Consider the following 22848-nt stretch of genomic DNA (forward strand, 5'->3'; position numbering starts at 1 on the left):
ATTCGTTGTCTGTAATCTTTAGTAAGCTCTAGTGGGCAAGATAAGGAAAGCAATTTTTTTTCGTCTATTTTTAAGGGGTTTTAAGACTTACGGTTTGCAATTTCTTGTATTATGTTTGTAGCTTAAGTGAAAGCATCCTACCCTGAGTGCCTCCCTCCTCGGAAGCCCTGTACCAGGCAGGACCACAAGAGGGCACCCGGGACACGCCGCTTGCTCCAGGGCAACCTTACCTCTTCGTGGGTCAATCCAATTGAAGTGACTGATGAACTTCAGCTGCTTTACCTCATCCTTCCACCGGTGAGAGATGAACCTTATGCCTGCGCATCTACATGTCCCCATCTTAAAACCAGCAGCTTGAATTGATTGCCATGAAAACAGGTAATCAGCAGCTTGTTCCATGAAAACAGGTAGTCAAGCAAAATCAAACAGGCAATCCTGTGTTAACATCCTGTTCTTGTCTAAGCATAAGAGCAAAAATTTTTTAGTTGTTTGGAAGCTTGGAGAAATATTCAATCTTGATAAAGCTAAAAATGCAGTGAAACTGATTTGCTTTGAATTTCCAAATTTAAATTAAGTTTTCCCTTGTCTTACTGGGCAAACTTTAATAATTTACCCAAGGTACTGTCATACATGCCATTGGCTACAGCAATCGTTCTCTGACTTCTAGTTTGGGTAATACATTTTCCAAAAATAAACATAGATCCAGGAACCTCTCATGAGATGAGGTAAGTGAGATAATTCCAGTCCTTTGCATTTTTTCCCTATCTGTTGAGATATATTAGCTAGATTAGAATATGGTTCTGCCAGTACCCCTAATTTCTTGGGAAGGGATGATGAAACCCCAGAATAGCTGCCTAAAAGCTACAATCAAAGCAAGTAATCAGTCTGCCATTAAACTGTCAGAAAAGAGGTCCTTTTTTCCTGTCTGTCTTGAGACTGTTTTTTACAATGAGAAGAATTCCTTCCTGAATTGTGTTTTTCTTTTTGTTTGTCCCTTTTTTTGTTTGTTTGTGGGTTTTTTTTCCTTTTTTTGCCTTAAGAATGATAGAGAAAGCCCTAGAGGCTTAATAAATGGCTTAGCTGGCCAAGATGAATGAGAAACCAGGGGACCATAACTGGCTAGCAATAGGTGGGTAAAGAGAATCAAAGATCCTTGTTGTTTCCCCAACAGTATTTGTCATTCCATGCCCTGCAGGTAGCCTGTGAAAACTCCTTGAAATGTTATTTATTTTACTAATACCACTTTAAATTCTGTGACTCTTCTTAGTGTAAGCATATAGCTTTTGGTTTGATTTTTGTGTAAGAGACTGACTCTCAACAAAGGAATAAATCATATATCATAAATAAGAAACCTGCTGTTATTTTTCTGATTTTTATTTCTTTTTTTGCTAGAAGTTTTTGAACAAAATATAACAATGACTTGAAAACTGTTGGAGATTTCACAACTTATAGGAGTCTAAACTCTTAGGCTGTGCTAAGGCTGCAGAAACACAGAAGTTGAGAAGATTCCATGGCCTGAAGGCAGCACTGACACTTTGACTGTGAGTTCCCTGGGTAAAGACTTTCTGTTTCTTTGTGTTACATAAAGATTTGAACAACATGAGTGGAAACCTAACAGGACTGGGACATTTTGTGATCTTGTAATAAGGCTTATCAATAGCAAACCACCTAGATATCTGGTATGCTCTCCAATACAATAGCATCGTGCTTTTTCTGGGTTAGGCAAGAATAATTTTCATTAATATAGGGAGCTTAATATGCAATAAATGCCACCACTATGTATAGAAAGTGCATATTTATAAAAATATGCCAGATTTCAATTTTTTTCCTTCTGGAAGTTGGGTATTTTCAGGCAAGCATGATCTAGCCTTTTATTGTGTTTTCATGAAGCGTCAAAGATTTGAGAGACCTGTGGTCACATTATAATTCATCATATCCTTTCTGTAGCTTTAAAGATTTTTTTTTTTCGCTTACCTACTCCTTAGTTTAGTTTCTCCGTTTCCAAAATGGAGATAACTTCATTTTTCAGGGGTGATGGGAGGGTAAAATCCATTAATGATTTTGAGACATTCCTATCAAAGTTGTGAGGGCCATATAAGTACTGAGATGTCAAGAAATATTAAACAATCTGTGGCAAACATCTCTGCTTTTTTCTGTGTGGTTCATTAGTGTGCACTTGGAGATGACCTTAGTGTTGCTGGTGGCACCCTTTCAGATCCTGTTTAAAACAACTGTTGAATGACTCACTGTTTTAGGAATATGGAAAATTTCCCGGAGTGTGTTTATGCTCTACTGTCTTAGACTTCAGGAGATGGAGCTGATCAGGAAGGCTGTGAGAGACGACTGAATGTGCTTATAACGGGTGGACTATTCTCCCCTACTTTGGAACATCTGCTGATGATTTCAAAAATAAATAAATTTTTATTTTTTTTAAAAAGCTGTTGGCTGTGCCTGGTAGGAAGCAAGTACAGGTTGTTTTTGTGTCGCTGGTGATGTATCTTCAGAGGATTACGCATACCAGTTGCTTGACTTCAAGGAAAATTTTCACAGTGGAGTGATGACACAGATGTAGTGTTGATCTAGAGTAATTTTTCTTTCTTCCAGTACTTTTGTTCTTGCTTTGCTACTTCAGGCATGGCACTAAGTCTTACAATTCAAACCTGAACTCCAAGATTCTTAAAATATGAGTTAAGCTGTAGGTTTTTCACACGAGTTGTTTTCAAAATTGGCATCTCCTTCTTCCCCTGGCCAGGATTCTTTACTTCTGTTTGTTCCTTCAGTGAAGTTTATAAGCTCATGTTTTTGCCATGGCATGCTGTCACTGTGGAAATTAGTATGATGTCATGAGCCTGACATTATGACTTCAGATTCAGAAGAAATACACTACAAAGAAGCAAACAGAAGCTTGTTGAGTATACAATTGTGTTGGAAACTTGAGCAGAGAATACAGAATCTAAATTCTACTGGGAATTTTCCCAGAACTGGAAAAAGAGAAACGCAGGATGTGTCCACCAGGTCTGCTCCTGACACAGACCTGAATGCAATGGATATGGCAGGCCACACCACAGTCATCTACTGTCTACAAGTTTATTTAGAGGAAAAAGGAAGTTAAACAGATATGAGTTGCATTCGAGGTTTTAATTTGAAAATGAAAAGTCTTTGAGATTAGTGGGATTTGATTTCTTACTTGAATTACCATTTTGCTTTCTAGATTCTCCTTCTGTCTTCCTTATTTTTTTTTTTTTTTGTCCTCTCCCTGACTGAAAGTCTTTGGTAATTTAGTTGGTAGAAAAACTGTCATAAAAATGACAGAAGTGCTCACATCTGCCTGCAAATGAAAGTAGTATGAATCAGTTGGTCTGGAAATGAACAGATCTCATCTGGAATAAATGTAAATATCTGGTTTGAATGTCAACATTAACTATTTTGCTGCAGAGTAAAAAAACTAAAGAGTGACATGATCAATGGAGGAAAATTTGCGTATGTTCTTATCTTCACGCAGCCAGTGAAAAATATCTACAAGACTGAGTGGATAGCTTTTATGAGTTTTATTTTCTGTATTGAGCAGGGAGGAAGAAAAGGGAAAAATATTAGTGGACAGTGGTGTATCCTTTGGACCGAGTAATTAGTAGATGATGTAAATCTGAACATAGTAGCCAAGCTCAACAGAGAAGCAAACCCCCTGATGCTCCTATATTCTGCTAAGAGCTACGAATACTGAAGGTGAATTATGTACATCTGTAGTTTGAACATCTGCAGCTAACTAGCACTTATACCTTTCTCTCAGTTGAATTTGAACACTGGAACACAGAATCACAAATCCATATATTTAGCTGTGGCAACACTCTGAGTGTGTCGACTGAGGGAAAAGACAGGCTTCACTGATAAAAAGTATCTCCAAAACTGGAAGGTTAAAAAAGTATGTTGTTCTTTCTCTGAGAAATTCCTATTATATGCAAGGTACTATTGTCTGGGCACAACACTGGTTTAAAAAGAATGGAGATAAGATCACAGTGATGATTCATATTTTGTTTTACAGAGAAAGAATTAAGAAATGTGTAGCTTGTAAAAGGAAATAGCTTATTCTTGGTATGAGTGCTTGCATGGTGGGAGGATAATGACAGGTTCTTGAACTTAGCAGGTAAAGGTATCACAAAACTGTAAAGAAGAAAAAACCCTCTTAAATTGCATATAGAGTTAATATGTTAAGAGCAAAGATGCAAAAGTTATTTAAACACCAAATGAGTAGTGAAGATTCTTTCATTGGAAGGCTTTAAACACCTATGGGATATTTTTAGTTGTATGTATTATTACAGTCAGAACTATTGGACTCAATATGATTTTCATCCAAGAAGACTGAGGCCAAAGACACAAACTAGAGTTTCCATATTTCCCAGCCTTGCAACTCATGAGTCTTGAATACATTGTTGGTTTTGACAGAGCAAAGGCATGAGAGCAAAGGCATGTTCATATTGCAGGAGAGCTATTCCTATAATACATGATAAAGACACACATTTTGTAAGCAAATACAATTTACCAATGCATTCTTGTACTTTGTAAATGAAGAGGAAAAAGAGAACTAGTCTTTAATATATCAGAGGTACGTGAAAAAATATGTTCAAGTAGTGAATTTGAATGCCCTTATTAGGCTTTGTTGCTATGTTGCATCTCTTTACAACAGCTTTGATTGCATTCTAGGTCACTATTTTGTTAATCAGTTCTACTGGGTTTTACTGTTATTATTTTTGTGGTTGTAAAACTTTGCAATGTAACACAATAGAGATCAATGACCTGTTGTGAATGAGGTATCAAGACTACTTGATTAAATAATATTTGGAAGAGTGAATTTGGCTCATGAACTGCTATGACCTGAATTTTCACTAGATAGGTTCATGTTAAGTTGGTGTGAGGCTATATGGCTTGTTTAAATGTTAGCAAGATACTAGTTTTCTTGTAGAAGAACCACCTCACTGCTCTTTCAGGGCCATCTTTCTCCATCTTTGATCAATAGGTTTTCTTTTTAAACATTACATATATGATAACTATGTATGTTTATGTGCATAGAGAAGCTAAAATGTTATTTCTATTGTAAAAAGTGTATTTGTGAACTAGTCCAATAGTCCAAGAATAAATATTATCCTGCGAACAGCATCAAAGACACATCAAGGACATTTTCTTGGATGAACTTTTTCTGTGCTGCTCATTGATCTTATGCTGTGGAATGTTCTGGCAATTTGTGAAGCAGTGAACAGATGAGTTTCCTGTGGCTCTAAGAGTGTCATGGATATCGGACCACAGCATTTCTTCTCATTACAGCTTACTCTCATTACATTGGTGTCTTGTGGTCAATGTGACTTAAAAAGGAAAAAGATGATATGCCAAGTCTTCGTGCATGTTCATTAGACTGATCTATTAAGAGAGAATACTTTATGAGAAAATGCCATCTCACTGAAGTTATCAGAAGTAGGTTTTTTTTTTTTTTTTGTTTTCTTTCTTTTTTAAACTGTTTTTTTTTTCTAAAATGCTGCCAGGAAAAGAGATGTTCTGGTACACAGATAACGAGGCATTGCATCAAAGGTATTTCTTAAGTGTAAGTAGTTACAATAAAAATTGCCAAGAGTGGCGAATTATCGAGAACACTTGCTTACTCTTTCCCACACACTCATGTGGATGTACTCAAGAAAAACACTGTTGTCCCGCTGGTCTGTATTACAAAAATTCCTGTCCTGAGTTTCCTTTGCTTCTGATTAGGACTGAAGAGATTTGTGCTATTGCACAGACTGCAGTGTAAGGGGGGTTGTGGAGTCTCCTACACTGGAGATATTCAAGGCCCGCCTGGACAAGTTCCTGTGTGATGTACTGTAGGTTACCCTGCTCTTGCAGGGGGGTTGGACTAGATGATCTTTTTAGGTCCCTTCCAACCCTTGGGATTCTGTGATTCTGTGATTCTGTGATTCTGTAAGACATCTCCTTGATCATAACCTTGCCATAGCAACCTTCAGTATTGCAATGGAAAAATTGTGATTCGAGTGGTGTTATTTGTAAGGAAAAGGTATTTTCATGGGCTCTGGTCTGCAGGCTGATGCATGCCAGGAAGCACAGCCATGGATCTGCCCATTTCCCACCTTCTGACAGCAAACTTTGGATGAAATAAGAACCCTTTCTACCCTGCCTATGTTTTAAGTACAGATAGGCTGCTCTTTATATCTTACCTTGGATTCAATGTGGACTACAGGCGGTCCTTTGAAATCAGCAGGAGAGCTGGTGGGGGAATGTGCAACTCATCAGAATCTGGGGATAGAGAGGGAAGAGAATCAGGTCAATTGCTGGCATTTTTAGCAGAGGCGCCAAAGGGGTTTTTAAGTCTGAATTCCTTTTTTGGTTCTGCAGCTGGCTTGGCTTGGTCTCAGTTGGAAAATATAGGGATGGATCTTGTCTTTGGAGGAAATAATTTTAAAAATAAGTCAAAGTATGATCTCAGGTCAGAATCATTATTCTGTAATAACTTTCACATAGATGCTTGCCTTACATTTTAGCTCATGATAGTTTTGGATATAAAGTAAATTAAATAGTGTGAAGGCAGGTTTACCGGGAAATAAGAGCGTGCATATGGTGAGCTAGTGCCAAGTTATTAGTTAGAGCCATTTCCTAATATTAGACAAGCTCTTACAGGTGTTTATACAACCCTTATCCTGTGAATAATAAAGAATATGGGTCACTAGAGCTGTCAATCTGGTGTTTTCATTCTATTAATTTCTGGTGTTACTGAAAATGGTTTTTTTTTTTTTTTTTTTTTTATTATGAATTGAATGTGATGAGCTAAGAGCTGTGTTCAGACACATGGTTTAAATCCTCAAGCTGCTTGATCATCCATTTGGGAGGAAGAGTTCCTCTCATTGCAATGCAAGTGTGTAACACTTGTACTGAAGATGGCACATTAGAACTTTAAGTAGGTAAAGTAGGTTTAAAACATGAGGAATTGAAGCTTATAATCAGAAATAACTGTAAATGACTGGGAAAACATTTGCACTTAAATTGCAGCCCAGAATATTTATTTAAACGGGAAGTATTTAGTTCCTATTTTTTCTGATAAGAAAAAAGTTGTGTTTTTTCCCATCAGAAATATTGAAACATATCAAAAGCAACTTTTTTGTGTTGTTTCTAAACAGCCTTTCAAAAATGGAAGTAAGAGATCAGAGACACAATGTAATTTTCTATTTATGTTTTTCAAGGAAAGAATGCCTAAAGAATAAGAAAAAGGTTTTTTTTTTTTTTTTTTGTTTTATCCTTCACTACTTCAGGCTTTTGCTTTTTTATCTTTTCCTCTGAAAAGAAAGAAAAATGAGTGGAAAGGGTGAAAATGTCGTAAATACCATGTGAAAAATTGTAAAATTTCTGAAAAATGTGTTCAGAGAACGTTTTCAGATGAAATGTCACTTTCTTTTGTCCTGCAGTCTTAGTTGAGGTTGAAGTCTTGAATTTTTTGTTACAAAACAGGAAGTCAAAATTATTTTGCCTAGTACAGCATGTGAAAGTTGCACATTTCATCCTGTCAATTTTTTTAGTACTGCCGGTAACATGCTATGTCAGGCTTTGTATATATGTAAAATTTCTTAACTAGTACGGTGTTCAAATTTGTTTAGTGCTTTTTTGTAGGTTGTTGTGTGGCTACAGAAGTGCCAATTTTATGTGGGCTATCAAACTAGATTTCTTCTTGCTTGTAGTAACTGAAAATATTATGAGCTAATTCAATGTAATGGAGCTATTTACCTGTCAGTCCTGGAAAATGTGTGATTACCTACTATTCTGTTTAAAACTCACCTTTTTTTCTTTAAGGGTAACAGTTTTTATGCCAAGCATCTTATGAGCAGAGGGAGTAGGCTTTACAAAAGTGGATGTCTCCCAGTTTCATAAAGGTCTTTGATTCTTCTTTGTCATCTATTAACTCAAGGTTTCATTAAGGCATATTTAACATCAAAATTAATTTTGTAGACGTAGATGCATACTTTTAGCTGTGGACACAAAGTTCTTTAGACACTGAAATGCGATTTAATTGCTCAGAAACCTTTGCAAAGCTTGGAATGTAGGCAACTGGAGTTCATACAATTTTTACACATCATTCTCTGGTTAAGTCTGTAAAATGTCTCCAGACCCTTTTGCTCCCTAATAAATTGTCCTGCTTATAGTAGAAAAATTGAGGATGGAAATAATGAAATATAAGAAGTATTATAAGCATCCCTGATACTACAGCATGAGAGAGAAGAGGTAAAATCTCTGGCCATATGAAAAAGATGGATATTGATATGGGAACTGAAGGATGTCATAAGGAGGCTATCTTACATGCTGAGAATAGCAAGTAAAGATCTGCAGGAACCTCACACACTTCTGAAATTTAGCTCAGTAAGTATTTTGCATGCTATTGTATGGGTCAGGTTCTTAAAAATGCGTCTGATGTTGGATACTAAAAATGCCAGCTGTCATGCTGTAGTAACAGCCACGATTAATTTTTTGGTAATAGCTGTATATACTGTTGTTTACCTCCTGATCTCAGGGCAGCTCATGGAGATCATCAATATTACTGTCCCAACTGGGATAATGTTTTTTTTTTTTAGAAGGAAGCCAGATCTGGAATTCAAATTTTCCTAGCTGTTTGCTGTAGTTCTTAATTCATACTGTCAGGGCAGCTTTATTTCAACATTTTGCTCTAGCCTCAAAACTCCTTCTTTCCATTCCTCCTTTACCTTCTTATAAGTGACCAGTTTTTTCACCTTCAGTGCTGTCTTTTCTCTGCCACTCACCTCTGAGAGTAACCTACTTTTACCTCTTACATTATCCAGGCTTAATTAATACAAATTCTGATGTCTCAAGTCAAACAAACCATGTTTAGGCCTGGGTAAAACATCCTTGTACAGATGCAAGTGCTTTCTTAATTGATTTCTGAAAAGATGAAATTAGATAAAAGAGAAAGATTCAGCAAAGTTAACTGTGGAGAGTCAGATATTTCACATGCAGGATTAACTACCATTGTTATCAGCTGGTGAAAGTTTAAAATTAGAAAGGAAATTGTTATCTATAGAGCCTGAACCATCAGAACTGAAGCATGTGAGTCGATCTGTATTAAAAAATCATGCAGTTGTCTTTGCTTTTCCTATTATGTTTATATAATTTGCTTGTTACAGTTTTCTTGCTTTTATAATGGAAGTAGTATAGAATACTTTGTCTTCTGTATCATAAAATTCAGCTTTAATTTCACAGCTGGTTTTTTTTTGCTCATTTGTCGTGGTTTAAACAAAATCACACAGCTCGCTCATTCACTCCCACCCCCCCACCCCCCACTTCTTTCCTTCCCTCTACTCCTGGAGGGATGGAGAGGAGAATCGAAAGAATGTAACTCCCATGGCTTGAGATAAGAACAGCCCAGTAACTAAGGTATCACTGCTGCTACCACCAGTAATAATAATGATAAGGGAAATAACAAGGGGAGAAAATACAATACCACAGCACCAGCCAACCGATAATTCCCCCACCCCAGCCGACTGATAATTCCCCCACCCCACCCGACCGAGCACCAACCGATCCCTTGTCCAACCCTGCAGTCCCCCAGCCCTTCTGGGTAACTCCCCGTTACATCCCGGGCATGACGTGCTGTGGTATGGAATACCTCTCTGGCTAGTTTGGGTCAGGTGTCCTGTCTCTGCTTCCTCCCAGCTTCCCCTGCTCCCTGGCAGATCCTGAGGCTCAGAAAGTCCTTGGTCAGACTAAAACATTTGAGCAGTAACTAAAAACATCAGTGTTATCAGTGCTGTTCCCAGGCCGAAAGTCAAAAACACAGTGCTGCACCAGCTACCAAGAAGGAGAAAAATGACTGCTACTGCTGAACCCAGGACGCCATTAAATACCATACCATTTAAAAAGGACTTTTTTTCCAGCTGTGCATTCTGTCTAGTAAGAGCCTTTGTAAGTGTTTGAGAATACACCTAGAAGGTTGTCCTGGGTTCAGCAGTGCTGTGTTTTTGACTTTCAGCCTGGGAATAGTGCTGATAACACTGATGTTTTTAGTTACTGCTCAGTAATGTTTAGTCTGACCAAGGACTTTCTGAGTCTCATGCTCTGCCAGGGAGGAGGGGAAGCCAGGAGGAAGGAGAGACAGGACACCTGACCCAAACTGACCAAAGAGGTATTCCATACCACAGCACATCATGCCCAGGATGTAAACTGGGGGCAGTTACCGGGAAGGGCTAGATCACTGCTTGGTCGGGCTGGGTATTGGTTGGCGGGTGGTGAGCAGTTGTATTCTCTTCCCTTGTTATTTCCCTTATCATTATTATTATTGGCGGTAGCAATAGTGGTTTGTGTTATACCCTAGTTACTGGACTGTTCTTATCTCAGCCTGTGGGAGTTACGTTCTTTCAATTCTCCTCCCCATCACTCCAGGAGCACAGGGAGGAAGGGGGGGGGGGGAGTGAGAGAGAGACTGTGTTGTACTGCATTACTGGCTGGGCTTAAACAATGACAAAGATCAATATGTCCAGTATTTTTATTTATACTGCTTGGCATCCCAAAATCAGTCCCTTAGAATAGGCTTTTCCTTGGTTATGAAGTGAATTCCTCCATAGCCATAATGCCATACATGGAGAAGGATTTGTTTTTTATCTGTTGTTTCATGTGGCTAAACAGTGTTTATAACTGCATCAGTTCCTATCTCTTTATTCTCAACTGTAACCTGCTGCTCCAGTTTACTTTCTGTATGTTGCAGAAATTCTTTCCATTGAAATTACTGGTCTGTCTAGGTGCCAGACCTGAAATACAGAAACCATTGTGGTATTTTGGTTCAGAACAGGTGCCGGTTGGTAGCATGTGCTAACAGCTTCAGCTCATCACATGCATCCCTTCACACTGCTGGTTTAGGTGCATATTAGGGACACAGCCTAAGTATAATTGCTGTCACAGCTTTCTCATTAATACTAATTTGCTTTGTAACACTCATTCTTCTGGTGTATTTAGTGTATCTGAAAGGTATTTGATAAGTGGTGGAATGTCTTCCAGATGCTTGCAAGCCATCTTGCCAATGTGTCTCACTGAATGGCTTGTTTATAGGTAAGAGGTTTAGGAGCAAGTCATATTCAAATCCAGATGTTTTCAGCTGAGACTCCAGCTCAGACTAGAGTGAATTCTAATAGAAAATGTTAATATACATCACCTCTGTCTGTTAAGAAGTGGTCTGAGGGAGTGATTGTTCTTCGTGTACACCATTGAATCTACCTCCAAACATCAATAACTCTTGATTGCTATTAACATTGTCTAACAAGTTAAGAAAATCTCAGTTTTGTACTGTGGAGTGATAAATAGTTCAGGAAACCAGCAAATGTTATTAGATTGTCTAACACAATAGATTGATCCAACTTCAGAGGAATGTGTACTGATCAGAAAGCAACAGTCAATTCATCTGGGGAAAGAAGAAAAATTACCAGGATTAAGAGAATACACAAATGGTGAAAAAATCTGTACTTCCGGAGAAAGATATTCAATGCCAAGCATTTATTTAGAGTTTTCTTTAAAATTTCAGAGCAACTATCAAATTACTCCTCAATTCCAAATTGGAAAGCTTTTATTTTTCTTTTTCCTGGCATGTTTGTGGACAATTACAGTTTAGAAGCCATGATAGACAGTGAAAGAGCATTTATGATAAGAACCTAGTCTTTTCCCCAGTTCCTTGTAGCACTCTGGACACCTGAGCTGTTATATAAAACTGATGAGATTTGATATTCTGTTTGCAGATGTAACTGTCATGGTATGGTATTTTTAAATCCCATTAATTTGAAGTAGTATGGAGCTGTCCCAGACAACCTCCTTTAAGTTGGTTTTGCCATAAAGATATGACAAAGTCATAAGTAAATTAATTCCATGTAGACTTTACTTGCAATGTTTGTTTATATTCATGGTTTATATTTCATGGTTTATATTTGCAACAGTCTACTGTCAAGATGATGCTTCTTTTACTACAATTCAAAAGAGAAAAGTTATAATAGCTCATAGGACATTTTACAGCTGACTTCAGGGAGGAACTGTTAAAACTTCTGAAGTAACATTTTGGAGAAACAGTATTTGTGAAATTAAGTTATTTTTGCAAAACCAAATTTTATAATTTAAAGAAACCGTATGGATTTATCCAGGGAGACAAATACAGGCTTGAGATGTGTGTTGGATAAAGGCACTGTTTGAAGTTTGGACTTTAAAATTCTGTCTTTACATGCATTTCTCCATGTCACATTCAGAAATGGAAAACCCCCTTGTTTTCATGGATCCTGTGTTGTGGTAACTGTTGTTAAAGTTGACTTTTGAGTAACAACTGTTGTATGTCTGATTTTATGAAGTTCATGTTCTCATAGCTGGCAAAGAAAGTCACTAGACTAGACTTTCACAGCTAGAAAATTAACTCCAGCTCTATCTGAGGTTTCTGTTGAGTGAATAAAGTCACATATTCGTTAAATTTCTCTCACATTGTAAGTAGAATTATAGGGATTGACTGCAACGGTCACTGAAAGCAACTAGAAGAATATTTGTGGGAAGGAAATTTTAAGCTCATAATAATGACTATTTGCTCTGGAAAACTGATTTAATCCTGATCATCTGAAAAAAAAATGGAACATGTGATCTGTATGTTAGTGCAATGAAGGTAGTCTTGGAAAAAACAAATGCTACAACAAACTTCAACCAGAAATCTTGTGCTGAAAGTGCCTGGAACTGCCTAGGGTTTAGATGAATCAGCTTTCTTGTTTTCACATGCGAGTTGCTTTTGCTTTGTTTGAATCAAAGTATAAGCCTGAAATAAGACATAGTTATAAAAAGGCTGATTTGAAAACTGTGATCATAATTATGCATCCAACTCTTACTGAAGTTACTTATACTCTGTAGCCTTTACATTTGATTCTTGGGAATTATTCTCTCAGGAGACAAGTCCCAGAACATCTAAATTTATGTGCAGAAATACTGGACTCAGTTATTCATTAGATCATAACTTATTTTATAAATGATGACAGCATATATAACAAGATATATACTTTCAGTCTAAGTACCGACTAATAAAGAATACATTCCATCCTATTGTAATATATGTAATGTTATAGTGACTAGAAGCTCCCAGTTAGGAATGTGATTTTTTTGTACCAGGTGCTGTTGCAAAATACAAATGAAAATCCCTGCCAGAACTGTTTTTACAAACTTAACCTCCAACTTGAAGTTCTGTATTTTGTTCAAATGTTCTCTCCCTGCTACTGAAGTCTCTGTATCCTTCCACTAAGTTCTGCTTTCAGAATATAAAGCAGCTTAACTAATATCTAAGCTTCATGCTTGCCTCCCCCTGGTTTGCAGAAACGCACAGTTCTGGAAAATGCATTTTAAATTCAGTCACTGCTTGCAAAACTCAGTTACAGCCCTCAATACTTCCTGTGACTTCCATGCAGCAATTGGATTTTGTTTTCCAGATGTATATGCAAATTAACTTTAAGTACCTATGGGAAATTGACATTTTTTCAAAATTTATATTTGCAAAGTTATATGAACATTTGAAATTATTTGGTCTTTTAAGAAAGATTCTGTGGCATTTGTTCTGTCTGAGAGCATCTCAGGGATGCTTTATGTAGGCTGTTTATAGAACCTCATTGCTTCAGAGACTGTACAGCATAATAAAAGTTTTGCTTGGTCATATGTTTACAGGAACATAACATATACTGTCAAAGATTAGAGATTTTCATAGGACTATAATCCTGTACTGTAACTGGCACATCTCCTAGGGCTCTTAAAATCTATGTACCTGGAGATAAAATGTATGTGTGTAAACAAATACTGCAAATTGTATGAACAGCACTTTACTATCAAATGCTGTAAATAGATACAGTAACCTCTCCCTGTGATTACAGATAAAGCTAACCTGACAGGTGTTTTCTTTCATCAAGAACATGATAAAAAATGGCAGTCACTAGAGAAGTGTTTGTTTACCATAGGCTTTAAATTTTGTGGGATCCTTTCAAAGGAACATACCTTCTGGAATACTTAAATACTTTCAGAGCAGGATTTTTTCTTACTATCTGTCAAAGAGGAATTCATGATTGCATGGTTTTGCTTTTGTAATAGTTAAAAGTTTGAAAAGATCAAATGTACAGAGCCCTACTATGATCCATAGTGAATACCCCAGTGTTATGGGGTGCTTACCATGACAAATGCACCCATCCATCTGTCCACATTCTGTGTATATATACTTTATAAACTTGCTTGGTGATACATACTTATGCCTTAAAAATAGGACAGATGTTTTCCTTGTGTGTTTGTCTGGGCCATGAATGCTCATTCCTTTCAAATCAAGACAATGCTGCTTAAGGCAGGCAGGTAGAGTTTTCCAGTTGCTTTGGCTAAAAAATCAGTGTAATCCGCTCTTAGTGTATGCTGACTACCATGACAGTTTGAGTCTGAGAGGCAGAGAGTCTAAAAACATGCTTTGCCTCAAGTTTCTCCCACCACACACTGGAAAAATCACGCGTTTAGCCTCCTTTGGTGTGTTGCAGTTAAATACCCTTCACTCCCTCATAGTACTAGCATATATCTTCAGCGAAAAGCAGATGACAGTTTACTACTAAAATCTATATAATCAGAGAGATTCAGACCACTCTGGTGAGAGTAGTATAGCGCTTTTATTGCTTCATCCATCTGGTTTCCTGTTAGATTTCCATTCAGCATGCTTCTTTCAGTAGTTTTGACAAATTTCCTGCTGGTAACATCCCTGGCACTTCCAGTCAAATACTAGAGACCCTTAAAACCAGTCAGAGGAACAGCAATAATCTGTGGTTGCATAACCAAAAGCTGAGTGAAAATCCTCTTTCACGCTCTTGTACCTCTTAAATATATACTTCTAGGAAGGTTTCTGCCTCAGTTTATGGGGTGAGATGGAAATAAAGAAGGATCAAACATTGTTGCCTTTACAGCCTATTAGAAGAGTGGTGAGCAGTCCCTATTCAGAAAGTCATGTTACTGTTAAAATCAGTAGTCAAGTTCTGTGAAGAAACGTTTGGCCCTTAGTGCTCTGCAAGTCTAATTAGATATGGTGCCCACATATTGCCTAAGTTGGCAGTGTCTCATGCATCAAAGCAATCTTATCTCACTCCCTCTAAAACTGCCAGGGGACTTTGCATGAATTTCTATGACAACTAAATGAGAAACTGCTTCTAACAGGTACTTCAATACATAAAATATTGATGATTCTGAAGGGTGTTTTGAGAGTTGGCATGACAGAAAAGAAAAAATCTGGTGGTAGCAGAAAAATCTGCTCCCTGAAGAGTCTTGAAACTGTTGGTAAGTAATGAGCAGTAATGGAAGCTTGAAAAGGCTCTGATTGTCAAAAATGGAACTTGAGATGTTTTACAATGCATCAGTAATGAAGACCTGTTTCATAGACCACAAAGTTTTAAGACTTTTAAAAAGTGGGATTCTTGGCACAATGCAGCAATATAAAGTATGCTATTCCTTTCAGTCTGCTCTGATTCTGCAACAGTATCAGTGGCATAGATATCTTTATAACTATGTAGTGTTTCTTATAAAGTTAAATATACTCAGAGGTCTCAAAGAATGGGTTGTAAGGCTGAGACCTATGCTTATAAAACTGAAGTCTCACCAGGCGAAGCAAGCATCAGTGTGATAACTCCAACACGCACAGAACAAAACATGTAACTGAACTCTGAACAGGTATTTTCTATGACTACTAGCAGGCTCAAAGGTCCATAACACTTACCACTAATTCACTACTCCATTCTCTTTAAAAATCTTTTAAGTGGGTATTCCTATATCAGCTCCTATAAAATACGTGTAGAAAAATATTTACCAGAGATGGTTCTCTCATGTAGTTTTGGTGATTTTAGCACTATACATATGACTATAAACATACTAAACACCCTTACTAGGGAAGAAGGTATTTCTAGTATTTCACCCAATTCATTAGTATGACAACATCTCTAACAGCAATAGAGGAGACAATACTCAAAGACTATTTTTAAACTACTTTTTGAAGCTTTTACTTTTTTGCTTATTCAAGAGCAAACATGTTTTTTCTGCAACTTGGTGATAAAAAATGTGGAATAGAAAATGATCACAGAGATATTCTTAGAAACTGGTATCAGTTCAGCCAGCTGAGCTGATAGGTAATATGTGATACTTTAGTGAAAGGACTGCAGTTATGCTTCCATTTTAGCAAAGGACACCTGTGATGGAAAAGGAATTTCATTTAATTGAGCAGTTTGTACTTCTGTATACCCAATTTTTAAGCCTTTACATCTAGTCCTAATAAGCTTGTATTGAAGCCTACTGAATTATTAATGTTTTATAGAAAATGGTTTCCAGGCTCTGCTTTTCCATGTTTCCAATGTAGTTGTTTTTTGTGTCAGATAAGGATATATTGACTGACCATCTATCTAATTATGAAAATGTTGTTGATACAGGTAAGTCAAAAGAGGTGTGAGACTGATAGATATAGAGTAACACTACCGATAATTTGCTCAAATATTCTATTTGTTTTACTTTGTCTTGGCTAGCTTGTATGTTGTGTTACAAAAAAAGATTAAGCACATGAGCAAACAAGCTTCTTGCTGTTACCTATGCTACTAGTAGCCACTGTTTGTAAATATTTGCATTCTGGTTTGCTAACATTGGAATACATTTCAGTCCTCCAGTTCTCACCTTTTTCTTCCTCCTGTGGCCTAGCACTTACTGCAAGTTAAGCTTCTTAGAAAATAATCTTTTCTTGCACAAATTTCAGCAGCTGGAGCTTTGACAGTTAGCAAATCTTGTGAGATTCCACAATAGCATGCAGGAATGGTTATCCATGCTCCTTTCTTTCTTTTGGAATATTTTGTGGGTACCTTTAGCTATGAAGATGTGCAATCTTAGGAAGTCATTGTGGATTATAAACAACATACTCTAGTTAATCAAGACCAGGAAATTAGTGAGATCCCTACTGTGGCCCCAATGGATCATCACATCTGCAGTGGCAGATTGGAACAAATGAAGTCACCTGAACCTTTCACTCTGATGAAAGACCGGGAAAATGAGTACAAGGACTCCATACTTTCCTAGAAGCAAAGAAACCTGAGTGGCCGATTGCCAAGTATACCACGGCAAGAGTTGCTAGGATCTTTGACACATTCCAGTGGGAATATTAACAGCTCTGCATATTGCTGGGTAAAGTCTTCCAAAGTTTCAAGAGTGCTGTGAATTTCTGCTGTTTAATGTATGTACAGTTTGTGGTCCCTAGCTATCCGGAAGCTCTCAAACTCTGCAAATACCTTATGAAACTCTCACAACCAGACAGGTCTCCAAACATTCTTTCTCCCCTCTTTGAGCATATGTGGTCACCAAATCCTGAAACCATCTGGAAGTATAAGCTATAGGCTTCCAATCATCACCTTGTAATAGGATTAGCACCCCATCAAGCTACAGATGCTGGGCATCTGCTGAAATAGCTGTAATACTTTGAAATAGAAAATATCATTAAGGGGGTGTGTGGAGCCTGATCCAAAGCTCACTAAAGTCAGTGAATTCTTCTACAGTATGTGTCTCAGTGGGTTTGGGATTAACCTATGATCAAACAGGTTTAGATCCTCCAGGTCTTTATCCCATCTGAGTATACTCTGAAGCAGCACATAAAGACTGAAAGGTATTTTGTCCCTTTATGTTGTGTGAAAAAAATGATATAGTATAAAGTGGCTACCAAAAGCCTGCTCCTGGACAGGGCAAATACACTATGGGGAACCTCTAGAAAAGTCTTTATATCCATGGCTTTAGGAAGGTGAAAGAGGGGTGTGTCAGGTGTAGGCAATGACATTTAGTACTTGACTGACTCTTAGCAGCACTGTAGCCTGCAACAGGGTAAAGTCCCCAGAAGTTCTCACTTAGCTTTTGGGTTGTCTAAATTCTGTTGCAGAACGAAGTCTAATGGCCTAGAACTGGGATGTCTGAAAGCTTCCTTTGGTCTCTTCTGCTGCATTGTAGATGCTGTGCTCTGCCTCCCAGAAGGGCAATAAGGAAACCTGCCCCAGGCTGCTTGACATCTGTCAAGCTTAAATTTGCCCTGTGATTGTGTCAGAGTGAAAAGAGATGTTAGTTCTAACATCATTGAAAAAGAAGGTACCATTGAAGACTTACCCTTTGCTATTTTGGAGGTTCTACCTAAGCCCTATCCATTTTAAGTGTCAGAAACATTTGTAAGTTGCCAGTTGCTTGTTTGTCTCAGAGAGATTTATTAGTTTTCAGTGCTTGTTTGCCTTTATTCTGTATTCTTTCTCGGACATCCCATTAAAAAGTGTGACCTATGTTGAACAACCAGTTCTTTCGGCAAATTATAAGCTATTTGGAAAATATCTGAAGTAGTGCCACTTTTGATCAGGTGGTGACAATGGCTTTGTCTTCCAAGAGGTATAAATAAATACTATTACTTGCATATTGAAAGGTTGGCATGCATTCAAGTACTTTGATAGATCTGGAATATACTGAAGAAATATGCATCTATTGCACAGGGACGTTGTGGGGGTTTTTTTGTGCTGTTTTTTTTTTTTGTTTGTTTGCTTGGGTTTTTTTGAGAAATACAGGGTTTCTGCTGGAAAATGAGATATGATTCAGGATCTAAACTTCTGCAAGAAACAGCAAACATCTTTTTTCTCAGATCACTGTTTTCATTTCACCCATCAGGAGAAGGAATCTAATGGTGCTTGTTTTGAGATTTGAACATCATATGAGGAAGTTTGAATCTGTGTTTGGTGTGGACCCATCTAATCTTTCAAGTAAGGTCAAGAGAACAGTAAAGGACTAGAACTGATGGTCATATTAGAAATTCTTTGAATAGGAAGGCATGCCTTAACTGTCATTAAAGGAATTTTAAGAGACAAGCACCAGCTGTTACACTAATAGAAGGAAGACAGAAGGCATTTGACATGGCAATTGTTTTGGGGATTCTATTGTAGTAGAACAAAAGAAGAGCCTGAAAGCACAGAAAACATGACTGGTGTTGGGGGAGAGATGGAGAAAAAAAAAAGGAAATTACATGTGCTTTCAATTCTCATTTACAAACTGGCCTAGTCCCAAATGAAAATTAAGATGCAAATTATTTTGTCTTTTCTCATAGACCACAATACTTATAAAGGCACACTCAGCTCAGTGTATTCATGTTGGGTTTAATTTACTAATAGAATTGTGTTTTTCTGGAACAGTTGAAGTGAGTAAATACTGCTTGAGCTGTCACCTTCCCTTGAGGTTTTATGCCAAGGAGGGTACCTTTAAATTGTAGCAGTAGGTTGCCCCCAGGATGAATTGTACCACTGCTTCCCCCTATGCCTCATTTGTCTACAACATTTTTTTTGGCTGGCACTCTTTCTTTGGGGTCAAACTGGGTAGCTGTGAGCCCCCAGCAGAGGCAGGTGATGGAGATGTCAGAAAAGCACATACCCACATTCCTGGAGAGGCTTTCTGCCTCCTGAATTGTTGTGGCAAATACAAAAGATTAGGATTCTCCCCGATTGACAGAGATATCTCTTGCAAAATTTGGATCAGATTTCTGGCTTAAGTTTGCAGCTATTCAAATCTGAGATTTTCGTCTGCATTTGTCTGTATTAGGAATGAAGAAAAGTGATTTCAACAAAATGAGCAAGAGCTCACTGTTCACTATTGAACTGAAACAGAATCTTTTCTTTCTGTCTGAAGTTGCTTTAACTTTTCAGTATTTGTGGAAAATCACTATCAACAACAAAACCAAAACAAAACCAAAAACAAGAAAACAAACAAAAAAACCACCCCTTTTCATCATCTTTTTCCAGACTTGGCATCAAAATTGCATCAAATTGCAGTATGCCTGCTGCATTGGTCTTGTCAGCCAAGAAATGCAGTCTTGTAATTGGTAAATAAATTATTGCTTTGCTCACTTCATATCTAGACTGGTCATTTGTTATTGTTATTACTGGTAATTAATTTAACGATTTGGCAACTCAAACAAATATGAAGCTATACATGCAAAATAGAAAAAGAAAAAAGTACAAACACTAGAAAAAGAAAACTTTGCAATGAAAGGTAACTTTGAGATTAAAAAGTTGGAAAATGCTTAGAAATAGTGACATTTGAACAAACTAGTATTTGTAGTAAAAAATAGTTCAGTGAAGTATCACCACTGAGCTCCTAATTTTTTGTAGGAATTAGAATGGAACATTTCCTAGAATTGGTTTTGTGCATCTTATATGGCGAAATGAACCTTTTCAAGGATAGCTGATGCTGAGACAAATAGTTTTAGAAATAAGAGAAGTTGTGAAAAGGCTGCTATCTCTTTCTCTGGAGCATAAACAAAATTGCATCTCTCGTGCTAGGTAAGATGGTAATTATTTCTGTGCAATAAGAAATGTGAAAAAATAAATGCAGGATGAATAAATATGGGAGATAAAAAAAATAATTCTGTTAGCATCATTCAGGAATAACTTTTTCAGAAAGGAGTGGATTTTTTTAAAGTATGTTAGGAATAGAAAAGCCACTTATTTATTAGTTCAATGATATATTTATGATACAGACCAAATATCAGCCTGGTGAACTTAAAAAAACTGTTTAACATGCACTGATCATTGGAATAATGTGAACCTGCATTTTATTTATTTCCATGGTGCAGCTCTTTTGTTACTCTTGACTTTTTTTCTGACAGCAACACATTATGAGGGAAATACAGGCTAGTAATTATATAGCACAGCTACACAAGCAAACAAAAACTTCATACTAATTCAAAGAAAGCGTAATATATATTCTTCATTTGGTGTTATAATGATCATGTTGTTACTTCTTTTGTTCCAGGAGGGGCTGATGCAAAGCCCAAGAAAGCTGCCAAATGAAGTAGTGGGGGTTTTGATGCCATAAAAATTTGCAACTATTATGGACAAAGTGGTCGTGTTAGGCTTAGTCAAGTTATCCTATTTCTAGTGTCACAATGGCTTATATGAGGTAAGTTTGACATTTTTGAATGCCAGAGATGAACTTGAAATCGTGAAATTATTCAGGCACTTGTATTGATGAAATGGTGTAAAAACCTGAAAAAGATCATAATAAGCAGGGAATTAATTAAGGCTATAAAGGCAAGGGTAGGTAGTGAAGTGTGACGACTGGGCTGAGCTTTTGAAATAGAAGGAGAAATCCAACCTAATGAGGCCTGAAGTACGACAAAGTAGCAGATACAGGGAAGAGAAACATTCATCTGTGCCTATTGAATTGGGTTCCCATCAGCAAGCCAAAATATGTAATTTGTGATTTCAGTGTCAAGTGGAGGGAAAATACGGCAAAGAACTGAACTGAGTTCATAGGCCCTCATTTAGTACTTAAAAAATATGGTTTTACTCAGCCATCACACAACATGTAACTGGATGATGGTGACCAAGGAAGTAATGTGAAGCTGTTCCTGATCTTTGTCCTCAACCCAGCTTGGTGGTAGCAGTTGGCTGAGGATAGCATGTGAGGGCTCAGCTATCCTGCTCCACGGGGAGCAGCAAATTTGCTGCTGAAAAAGATTCAAACCAAGTGGGTTCCCACCTCTCTGTACATCGTTTGGGGATTCTTCAGGGTTACCCTCCAAGGCTCAGACCAGGGTCAGATGGACACAATACCTGGGACAGCAGAAAGAAGTGTTTCTTGGCAAATGTAAGCCCATGTGCTTGCGATGAGCAGTAGGCAGCTTCTGTTGCAGGAGCAATCCATCATATGAAAGTAAGTTAGTCCCACTTCCTGCATCTATTTCAATCTAGCACTTGTCTTCTGAATGGTAATTTGAACAGGCCAGTTAGTTCTCCCAGTCTATCCTATTTGCAGACTTGTATTTTTGCGTTTTCTGTACTACCCCTTCTGTCTTGTAATTAAATGGTTTTCTCATTTGTTTCTCTCCAGGGAGGAGGGCAGGGGGAAGGAATATGTCACAGATACTTTCAGAATAATAGATTGTTTCTGGACTAAAATAATCAAGGATTGACACATCAACCTTTTACACAACTCTGTCTGGCAGTGATGACTGTTACCTGCTTTGAAGGGAATTCCAATGAGATTAATGAAATGACAGCCCGACTGCAAACAGCTACACTACCTCAAGTAACTTTTTGTCAGCCAGTGATAATCTGCCTTATGGTGACTCTCTTTTCTGTTCTTTAGCCAACATCCCCTGTGAGAGCTCCAGCCAGTTAGCAAGACACGAACTGCTTTTCCTGAAACCTGGTTGGCCATCATTAGTCAAGCTGTTCAAATAGCTTGCTTTGTTTTCAAAACAACTTCAACTGATGTGTGTGTAACTTCCTGCTTCTGCCCCAGCGTCTCTCAGAAACAGTGGCATGATCTTGGGCCTTTTCTAGTTGCCCAGGCTGCTGAGGGATCTCATGTTATAAAAGTCATTGCTAAGGGAACAGCACCATCTTCCTCAGCTCTGTGTTAGGAGTACGCTGCAAGATGGTGATGCTTTTCCAAGAAGGGAAATAGTCGTTTGATTGCTGTGGGGATTCAGGGTGCAAGCACCAGCACCAGAAAAAACATTCTCTCTGCATGGTGTTTTGGGTCACTACCTGCCTACGATGGCTCTATGGAAAATTACTGCTAACTTCTCTGAAGTGGCTAATGGAGTTTTGCTAGGATCATTCATGGCAGAATCTGTTTTCTATTGCTCTTCTGCATTGATGTCTTAGGGATATGACAAGAAACAGTTAAATCATGAAGAAAAAATATACACCTTTTATGAATCTTTGAAATTAGTCTTGGCAGGAAAGGGAGATTAGGATGGCAACAGTTTCTCTCTTAATACTAACCTGG

At 37.6% G+C, this 22848-nt stretch overlaps 1 long non-coding RNA gene across 1 annotated transcript; it reads left to right on the plus strand.

Annotated features, from left to right (window-relative positions):
• The first annotated feature begins 530 nt into the window (after window positions 1-530).
• On the plus strand, window positions 531-22609 carry LOC136007233 (uncharacterized). Its single transcript, XR_010609540.1, has 4 exons — window positions 531-725; window positions 1469-1541; window positions 20863-21009; window positions 21943-22609. It is a non-coding gene; the product is annotated as an uncharacterized LOC136007233 (long non-coding RNA).
• Window positions 22610-22848: the final 239 nt, after the last annotated feature.

The sequence above is a fragment of the Lathamus discolor genome, chromosome 1 (assembly GCF_037157495.1).
Source record: "Lathamus discolor isolate bLatDis1 chromosome 1, bLatDis1.hap1, whole genome shotgun sequence".
Lineage (NCBI taxonomy): Eukaryota > Metazoa > Chordata > Aves > Psittaciformes > Psittacidae > Lathamus > Lathamus discolor.